This window comes from Aptenodytes forsteri, unplaced genomic scaffold, assembly GCF_000699145.1.
Source record: "Aptenodytes forsteri isolate BGI_AS27 unplaced genomic scaffold, ASM69914v1 Scaffold382, whole genome shotgun sequence".
NCBI classification, from domain to species: domain Eukaryota; kingdom Metazoa; phylum Chordata; class Aves; order Sphenisciformes; family Spheniscidae; genus Aptenodytes; species Aptenodytes forsteri.
In genome coordinates this window covers 152,843-162,394 of record NW_008794625.1, presented here as the reverse complement: position 1 = coordinate 162,394, position 9,552 = coordinate 152,843, and positions in this window count along the sequence as shown.

The following is a 9,552-nucleotide window of genomic DNA, read 5'->3' as shown; positions in this document are numbered from 1 at the left end:
CAGCTTTTCATCCACCAGTACCTGCAAGTCCTTCTTGGCAGGGCTGCTCTCAATCCCTTCATCCCCCAGTCTGTATTGATGCTTACTTGCTTTCTGTTCCCCTTACATCCTTTATGTCACTCTGCTACTTTTTGTCACCAGCACAGGGAAGAAAGCAGAAAAAGGGAGTATTTTCTTTCTATGCTGACTGATGTGTTATTTACTTTTCAACTGGAGACTGAGGGTTGTGTTCACAATGTTTCTTCTGAAACCAGGATTTTAGAAATGATAGAGAATGACTCATGGAGACTTTCTTTAGCTATTGTCTTAAAATGAATCTTCAAATATTTTCTTTTTCCTTTCTTTTTTTGTGAGAGCTTTCTGCTTGTTTGACCTTCCCTAAGTTATTGACATCTAGGGTTTGTTGCTCTTGTACGGGTCATTTATTGAGTCAGATCTGCTAGAAATCATTTAATGGTGTAGGCTTTGTTGATCAGAGATGGACTACTCTGGCAGAAGGTGGAGAAGCAAAAGGTCAGATGAGGGAGGTGAAAGATGGTTCCTCCTGCATTTTGCAGGTTAGTGCCAAGTTGTCTATGGAGCTTGGTAATAAAATGGGTCAGTGAGGGATGCTGGTGCAGAGGTGGGGACCTGGCCCTTGGGGCTAGGGACTTTCTCCTGCTGGGCTTGTCACTCCCACGTGGATGGGTTGGAGGAGCAGACCTTGAATAATCATTGCTCCATTTGGGGAAGAGGATTGCTGGTTGGGGTCTATTAGCCACTCACCTTCCTCTCTTGGCTGCTTTTCTTCTCTTCAGTCATGGGCTGTTTTGTTAACCTGTGGCAGTGAACGGACTTCACCGAGCACCAAGACAGTCTGATTTCCCAGTCCCAGCTTTCCCAGTGCCTGCTTGAGCCAAGGGTGATTAATGGTCTTGTGAAACCACGCTGGCCCTCCACTGGCACCTGTTGGGAAGGGTTAGACCGGGCTTCGCTGTGACTGGAAAGGTGGGTGAGGTTGCACCAGAGTTAGCAGTAAATGCTGCTTTTAGAGAAAAGCACTGGATTTTCACGAAACCAAGGCTCCCTACCACCTGCACCAGCATGGCTTATAAACATGTTTAACAATAAGAGGGTAAATACAGGCCTGAGGAAAAGCTCTGGCACCTACTGCTCTTATCTGTGAATTCACCTTGTTGATAAGAGAAAGTGTATGTTTTTAACTTGCATGCATTTCCCCCGAAACATTGCTGTTTGCCAAGCCTGCTGCTTATCCTTCATTATGCCCCTGCCTCACAGCAGTGTCAGAATCTACAGCATCAGTGGAGCACCTGGTGGTTGGGCAGCAAAAGATGCTGCAGAAAGGAATGGGCTTGCACAGCTCAGCACTTCACAAGTTCACAGTAAAAAAAAAAAAGTCCTCATGCTGCTGTTTTAACTTCTGCCCTGGTGTAAATTCATTGTGATGATTCAGGCTGTCAGCATGCACACACCTCCAATATGCGTTTGACAGCTGGGGTGGTAGGTATGCAGGGCAGCCAGGCCTTACGGAAAGATCCCTGACTTTGGTGATCCTTTTTGTAATAAACGTATTCTGACCATTGTATCTTGGCTTTAGATTAGGAATGGTTTTTCTTAAAAAAGGAAAGGAAAAGGAGTGTGAGTGAGACAATGCCAAAGAGACAGATAAGAGTCAGGTACTTCTTGTAGAAAGGTTTTTTTGTTGTTGTTGTGGTTTTGTTTGTTTGTTTGCTTGTTTTTAGGGGTTTTTTTGGCTTTCTATCAGATCATTTTTGCTGTAGTTGATAACACACCAAAAAATGCGCTGGGCAAGGATGACTGGCCTATACTGGCGCTGGATGCTCAGCACTGGTCAGGATAACTCAGAGTGGCAGCAACCAGCTCTGGTCACCAGAATGTGCCCCTACAACTGCTGGAAAGGCTGAGCTGATTCTGGGGTCACTTACAGGAGATGATGATGATAAAAAAAAGGAAAAAAAAAATCCCCAAGACCTGGAAAGGATGAGTCCAAATGGCTGATGGAAATAGTGCTGTGTTTTCTAAGGCACACCTCTTTTCTCCCCATTTGGTGGACACATCTCTGCACAACCAAGAATTTGTCACAGGTGAGTCACCTTTTCTATGTCTGGTAGATTGATTAGTTTGCTTGTTGTTGAGGGGTTTTTGCGTGTTGTTTGGGGTTTTTTTTGTTTGTTTGGGTGTTTTGGGTTTTTTTTCTTTCTTTCTTTCCCTCTTTTCCTTGCATTTATAGAAATTCTTGTGGTGCATGTGCTTCCTCAGAGAACTGCGCTGGGTACCCTCAGGCTGTGTTGGGGATATCACAGGGCTTCTGGAAAAAGCTTGCCCTGCAGGCATGGGACCTTCCCTGCCTCCTCCAGCTGTGGTAGCCTGTCCTCTTTAATTGCCTCACCCTGGTCATGTCCAGCCTTTCCCAGGGGAGGGGAAACCCGTTGTTTCTGCAACTGATGGCAGGGGAGGCCTGGGTGGTTTTGCTGAGCAGCTGGATCCTGCGTGGCCATTCACAGGCAGGCCAGCCCAGCTTGTGGCATATTGCAGTGACGTTGGACAGTCAGAGACTTCAGGTGATCCTGCCAAGCATTGCTGAGGACAGAGCCACCTGAGGAAGGAAAGCATCTGAGAGGTAAAAAGAAAGCAGAGCTGTGCAGCACAGTTCACTCTCTGGAAACGGTAACTGCTAATACAGCAATTTCTAAAGCTAGATTTTCATGTGGGTCTTGTACCCCCATTTCTTTCCTCCATCGCAGCAATATAAGGCATAAAGGCAGTTTCCAGTTGCAGCAGGATCCTGGGGTAGGCTGGGCATGGGGAGTAGCATTGGGATGGGGGGTTCCCATGCCAGAGAGTCTGGAGGAGAAAGGGGAGGTATATGCACACCTCCTGGAGCCAAGGGAGAGCATTTCTTGCATCACAGATGGGCCTGAAAGACTCCTAGAGCTCCCCTGCACGTCCCTCCGTGGAGGAGAGGTTCGTGGGATGCCTCCAGTGCAGATCCAGGTACAAACGGCACAGGGGGAGAGGACAGGCCAGTCCCTGTGGTGGGGACAGTGCTTGCAAACTGGCACCATGAGCGCTGAAAACGATGAAGCAAAGAAGGTCTGTTTTGTTGTGTGTGCTGTGCCAGGGAGCTGCATGTCCCCGTATCTTCTCTGACACCAGCAGAAACCTTTGCGCCATCGGGGCATTTGCCAGTACTATTGGGGAGGTTTTAAGTGCACAAAGAGAAGCTCTTGTGATTTCTCTTTTCTGTATATGCCCACTGATGTGCTGTGCCTTTGTGCAGCTGAAAATTGAAGAAACTTGGCCAAGCACAGAAGTGATGCATGCTCTTTAGCATCTGGCTTATGCAGCCCTATCTGAAAGCAGAAGAGCAACTCCTCCTTCAGTCACTTTTACCAAAAAAAAAAAATTTTAAAAAGTTAAATAGGGAAATGTTTCAAGGGAAACTAAAGCAAGATGTGAAGGGTTTGTGTGTTTATGAGGAAGAGGAAAGTGTTGAAATACACCAGTGGAAATAAATCAGTCTGGGGTTTACTGACAAAAAATAAAGCCAATGTGAATTAATCAAAAAACAGAAATGTGCTGGATTTCATAACTGGTTTCAGTATCATCACCTCAAATCTGCCTCACAATGATCGTGTAGATAAATTGTCACCAGCAGTACAGTCTGAACCTGGGGTGTGCCTTTAAATGCAAAATCTGGGAAACCCCTTTTTGAAACAGAGTGCTTTTTCTGTCGTGCTCTCATCTCCATGGGAGGTGTTTTCTCTTTTTTTAAATTTTATTTTATTCTTTTGAAAACCAGTGGGGAACGCTGCCTGGTTAGGATCCCTATCCCAGGCAGGCAAGTGGTGGGATCCACTTCCCTTTCACTGGGGGAAGGCAGTGGGTGTCCAGGGAGACGGGTGCTGGGGTGGCCCTGCCCTGGGCAGCCCAGCAGGAGGCGGGCACCTGGATACAAGGGAGTGCATTGCCTCCACAGGAACTTTTTGGCAGGGCATCCATTTCTTGGATTGTGCTTTACCTAGCAGGGAAGTTGGTCAAGCACCTGCCTCTACGGAGACCTCCCTGCTGGGACTGAAATGGCTCTGAGGTCCCTGATGCGAGAGGTGAGAATGGAAGAATCTTAAAAAAACAAAACAAAAAAAACCCAAACATGCATACCTAGAGCAGTGCTGCTGTATTTGAGCTCCCCTGTCCCTTCTTCCAGAGCTGGGACCGCTGCAGACCACCATCCCTCCAGGAGGCAGGAGGTGAGATACCCCTTTCCTGCTCTCTGCCTACTGCAAATATCACATGCTCTTCCCAAAGGAACAAAATCCACCATTTGGGTCCAGCCAGCTGGTAAAAGAGAAAAATTCCAGGTATGTTATTAAAGCCAGATATATCTTTTAACATTGCAGTTTATTGCACCCTTGAAATTTTTCAAAGTTCTGTTTCTTTAAAAACAAAACAGAAGTGAAAACCCACCCCCTCTCTAAAATTGCTGAAGCACTGAAAATAGCCGCGTCACTTCAGATGAAAACATGTAACTGCAGTGGCAGAGAGCGAAGATCTCAGTGATGGTGAAGGGCCATGGCTGGCGGGTGCACTCCTCACAGGCACAGAGCTCATTCTGCCCCCCCAGCCCCTGGGTGCAGGGTGGCACTGTGGGTGACCGGGGGCTGCCCGGCAGTGGGGACTGGGAGCCAGCCCCTAAGGACATGTTAAATGCCACTCAAGTCTGATATGATCGGTGCCCAGAACATGAAAGGGAGCAGCCTCAAAGTGATAAAATAAAGGGCTTAATTCTTCATGATTACTCAGTTGCCATTGGGAGAGTAGAAAGGTATTGAACATCAGCTGCATTCTTCCATTCACCAGAATAATAGCAAGGAAAGGAAGTGAGCAGCAGTAAAAGAACTAATTTACCATTAAATTATAGCTTAAACGAGAATCTCTTCCTTCCTGCCCCAAGATCACTCCTGACCTTCTGCTTTGTTTTTTTTACTTTTCCACCTGGAGCTTTTGGGCTGATTTAGTAGAAGGAGTGTCCTCTAAATTCATAACCCATCTGGCCAAGCTCTCCCACACCATACAGAGAAGAGCTAACGGATGAATTAAGCAGTGAGGAAGCAGCAGCAGTCTACAGCAGTAGACATTTCTGGTGGGCTCCGCAACCTCCAGGAGAGAAGGGGGATCTGAGCACTTGCCAACAAGATACTGATTCTTCCACCACCGCCTGGAAGGCAGACAGCCCCCACCCCACACACAGACAGACTGTAACAATTCAGGCGGAGCAGGCCTTGCCTGGCTTGCTTTGATCTTGCTGCAAAAACCTAGCTATCTCATCACATCCACCAAGCTTTTGAATATGTGCAACTTAACCTTCTTAGCATAGGGCAAGCTCTGTCTTTCAGACTTCCCAGATTTCTCTGGAGCCAAGTCTAGACAACATCAGCCTCACGCTTTCCAAGTCATGAGGGTACAGGTGTGAGGTGAGTTGGAACCTACACCTCGCAGGCTGGCCGAGGCAGGTATCTCCCACCATGCAGACCACATCCTGCCCTCATCAGGCCACACTGCCCTCCCAGCAGCTGCAGGACAAAGGTAGGCACAAACATCTTGCACTGGCATCTCCTACATTATATTAATTCTAATTCTATGAACTGATGACAGAGCTAGACACAGCCAGTTTGATACCCTTCACAAGCACTGAACGGACTTGTACAAAAAAACAGATCACTTGAAAGCATGAGTGGAGCTGCTGCAGCGCACTGGAGGTAGCTGCACAGGCAGGACACACACACACACAACGTAGGAACACATCCAAACCTCCCTCTAACTTTCATGCTATTGCTCACAGAGGTCTGGTAACGTCTCACACCAGTTTTCTTGCTTGGGGCTTTCCAGTTGCTGTTGCTGTCACATTTTAACTGAACCCTGCTGCCAAGTACTGAACCAGGGCAGCTGACCAAAAAATGAGAGTTCAGCTGAATGTCAGGTGTGGGGGGAAGTGTGAAATCTGTCATGAAAAAACTGTGACATACTTCAAAGGCGCTTACATCGAAGACAGAAAAAGAGGGCACTTCTGGGGAAGTGAAAATCAGGGTGGCTCATTATCATTAGCTTGAGATAGAAACATTCCTATGTCTCTCAGTTTCTGAATGAAGGCTCAGAAACATCACTGAGTCACTCCAATGGGATGCGCTGTCCCATGTGGGTACTGCATGCACGAGCTGGGGACAGAGTCTGACACTATGCACTCCTCACCCTCAAAGGTGCTAAAAGGCTGCAGCATCTGCAACCCTGTCCATCAGAAACCCTGGCAGCAGTCTGCCGGCAGCTTTATTAACTTCAAAACTCCCGTTCCACTTCTGTCTGCTGACATTGTTCTACCAAGATGAACACTTCATACTTCTGCCTTTCTGGCCTTTGGCTTTCAAGCCAGGCTCCCTGCTTTGGTTCGGTAAAAATTTGGCACAAATATTTCAGGCCTATATATATGCCCTATACTTGGATAGACCCTGCTCAAATGGTGAAGAACAGAGGTTTTGGTCCTATGTCAAAGGGATAGTTTATCACACCTCTTTTCTGAGAGTGAAACATGCTTTCCTGCCTCTTTGCCCTCATTAACCAGCTGCTTCTGGGCAGTCATTAGGAGTTGCCGTGGTCCTGCTCAGAGCTGCTGCAGAGGCTGGCTGTGGCAGTGAGGATCATCCCTGCACTCCCTGCCCAGTACCATCCTGCACTGGCACAACCCGACTGTCTCCTCCACAGCCCCTCTGAGGCTCCCTCCTTCTCCAAACCCCAGTAAGCACCTGAGGACTCATTGCTGTAGAGGCTTTGGTGTGAGGTTTCTGTGGTGAGGAAGTTTGGCTGTCTTTGGCCAAGCTTTCATGGTGTGTATTTCTGGGCGAATGGCTGCTAGAGGAAGGGGCATTACTTGGAGTGAGACAGCTTAGCAGAATCTGCTCAGAAATGCTTTGTTTGTAGGCAGCTTTGTATCGCCTCCACCCACTTAATTAGTGGTTACTGGAGAAGAAGTATTTTTTTCCTGCGCATCTGAAATAGCAGTTTGGTTTGTGCAGAGCTTTCACCTCTGAAGAGCTCGCACCCATGTTAGTGAGACTGGGGGCGTAGAAAAAACACACTGGCAACCAGGTAATCTCTCAAATCACTGGGCTCTCAGCATACAAATGCCATACTGGGGAGGAAATCTTAAAGGTATGTTTAGGGTTATTTGGGAGCCGTCCATCAAATTAAAGTCACTAAGGTGCATATGTTACTACAGCGATGCAGGAGACCCATCAGCACACAGGGCTGGGGAAGGCAAAGCGTGAGCCCTGCTGCACCAGGCTGAGCAGTGTGAAATCACTGCCAGGGCCGTGCCGCACCTTGGGCTGAGCTGGGAGGAGATACCCATCTCTGCATGCACAGCACCATTCGTTGCTGCTTTGATCTTTTCAAAGAAAGTAGGGGTAGAAGAGGGGAGAAACCAACCTCCCTAAAAGGCCGTCTTAGCAACCAGAGCCTCTTCTACTTCCCCTTCCCATTGTGCAGTGAACGAAGGCCAGATCCTGCTCTCAGGTTTTGGTGATGACAGAGCAGATTTCCCCATTTCTGCCTGAATCTCTGGCAAGCATGGTGAGAAGCCTACATCCCCTTGAGAATTTGTCAGGGCTTTGCAACTGTGCTGTGCAGGTGGCGTGGGCTTTGCTGGGCAGGTGGATGGAGGGCTCTGCTCAACAGTGAGAGCAGAGACCTGCAGCAAGGTCTCTCTTTAAGAGGTTTGTGCCTTTTGGCACGTGCCTTGAGTAGGAGGAGAGGCAAAGGCTGAGCTGGAAGTGGGGCTGTAAGGCCACTGAGGTGGCAGCAGGGTTTGGCCCAGCATGTGCAGGCAGATGAAAGACCAGCCCAGCGTCAGGAAACGTGGGTGGAGGTATGTGCCTGGTACGTCCAATCCCGGGGCACGTGGGTGCTGTCTGAGCATCATTACCAAGGGGCTAGTTAGCGGTTTTATCTACTTAGCTGTTTGTGGGTAAGTGCATCACAGGGTGGCATGCACTGTTCTGCCTTTGAAAATCCCAGTCTCTGTTGCAGCTCATACCCCCTGCTCCTCGCTTGGACAGCCAGGGACAGGAGCTGTCCCTTTTGGGGACAGACAGCAGAGCAGATCCCCTACCACCCAATCCCCCACCTTTTCCATTTAAGTCATTAAGAGACTACACTCTGTGCCAGTAACATGACTTTATTTATATTGGATACTTTGGAACAACTTGCTGCCACTTTCTTTAGATAGTCCTTTACGTTATAAGGTTGAATAGCCGCCTAATACAGAGTCCTTATTCCCACTGCCCCACCCCAACTCTTTGGATAGTAGCTTTAATGCCATTTGACTCAAATGCTTTTGATGTAGATTTTTTCCCCAGTACAAGCAACTGCAATTTCTTCTGACTTTGTATTGCAGTTGATGACCATTTTGTAGCTCTTACATAGTATGAATGGTGCTGTAAACTTGTCTAAAGCAGGCTAAATCTGCCTCTGCTACTGTGATTGTGCATTATTACCAACTAAAAAACAAGAAGTTTGTGACTTATAAAAACATCCTCCTTTCTTTTTCTGCAGTGGTTTCACTTTGACTTTTTTTTCTTTTTTTGATATTTGGAATAACTTCTGTTTCTTTGTCACAGCTACAGCTTCATAAAAACTGATCCAAGGTGGGGAGGAGGGACAAAAATCCCCTTTACCACTGGCTGTACTTGTTTTGGGTTTTCTGGGAAAATGAAAGACAGTTTTTGCAGGGGAAAGCTATCATTTTACTCAAATTTGCATAAGGCAGAGAATTATCAGTGGCAACCTAGATCATTACATCAGGATCTGGACTGCTGTGGTTGTCTGAATCAGGGCTAATTGTCATGTGTCTGAATCCTTCCCATTAGCAGAAAGTCCCTCCATCCCACTCACACAAAAAGAAAGTGTGAAAGCATGCTATTGAGTCCCAGCTGAACTTGAACATAGCAAGTATAAAATGTGTGCTTGTCGTGGTTTAATCTCAGTTGGCAACTAAGCACCACGCAGCCGCTCGCTCACTCCCCCCCCCGGTGGGATGGGGGAGAGAATCAGAAGGGTAAAAGTGAGAAAAACTCATGGGTTGAGATAAAGACAGTTTAATAGGTAAAGCAAAAGCCGTGCACGCAAGCAAAGAAAAACAAGGAATTCATTCACTGCTTCCCATGGGCAGGCAGGTGTTCAGCCATCCCCAGGAAAGCAGGGCTCCATCACGCCTAACGGTTACTTGGGAAGACAAACGCCATCACTCCAAACATCACCCTCTTCCTTCTTCTTCCCCCAGCTTTATATACTGAGCATGACGTCCCATGGTATGGAATATATCTTTGGCCAGTTTGGGTCAGCTGTCCTGGCTGTGCCCCCTCCCAGCTTCTTGTGCACCTCCAGCCTTCTCAGTCGGTAGAGCATGGGAAGCTGAAAAGTCCTTGACTAGTGTAAACACTGCTCAGCAACAACTAAAACATCGGTGTGTTATCAACATTG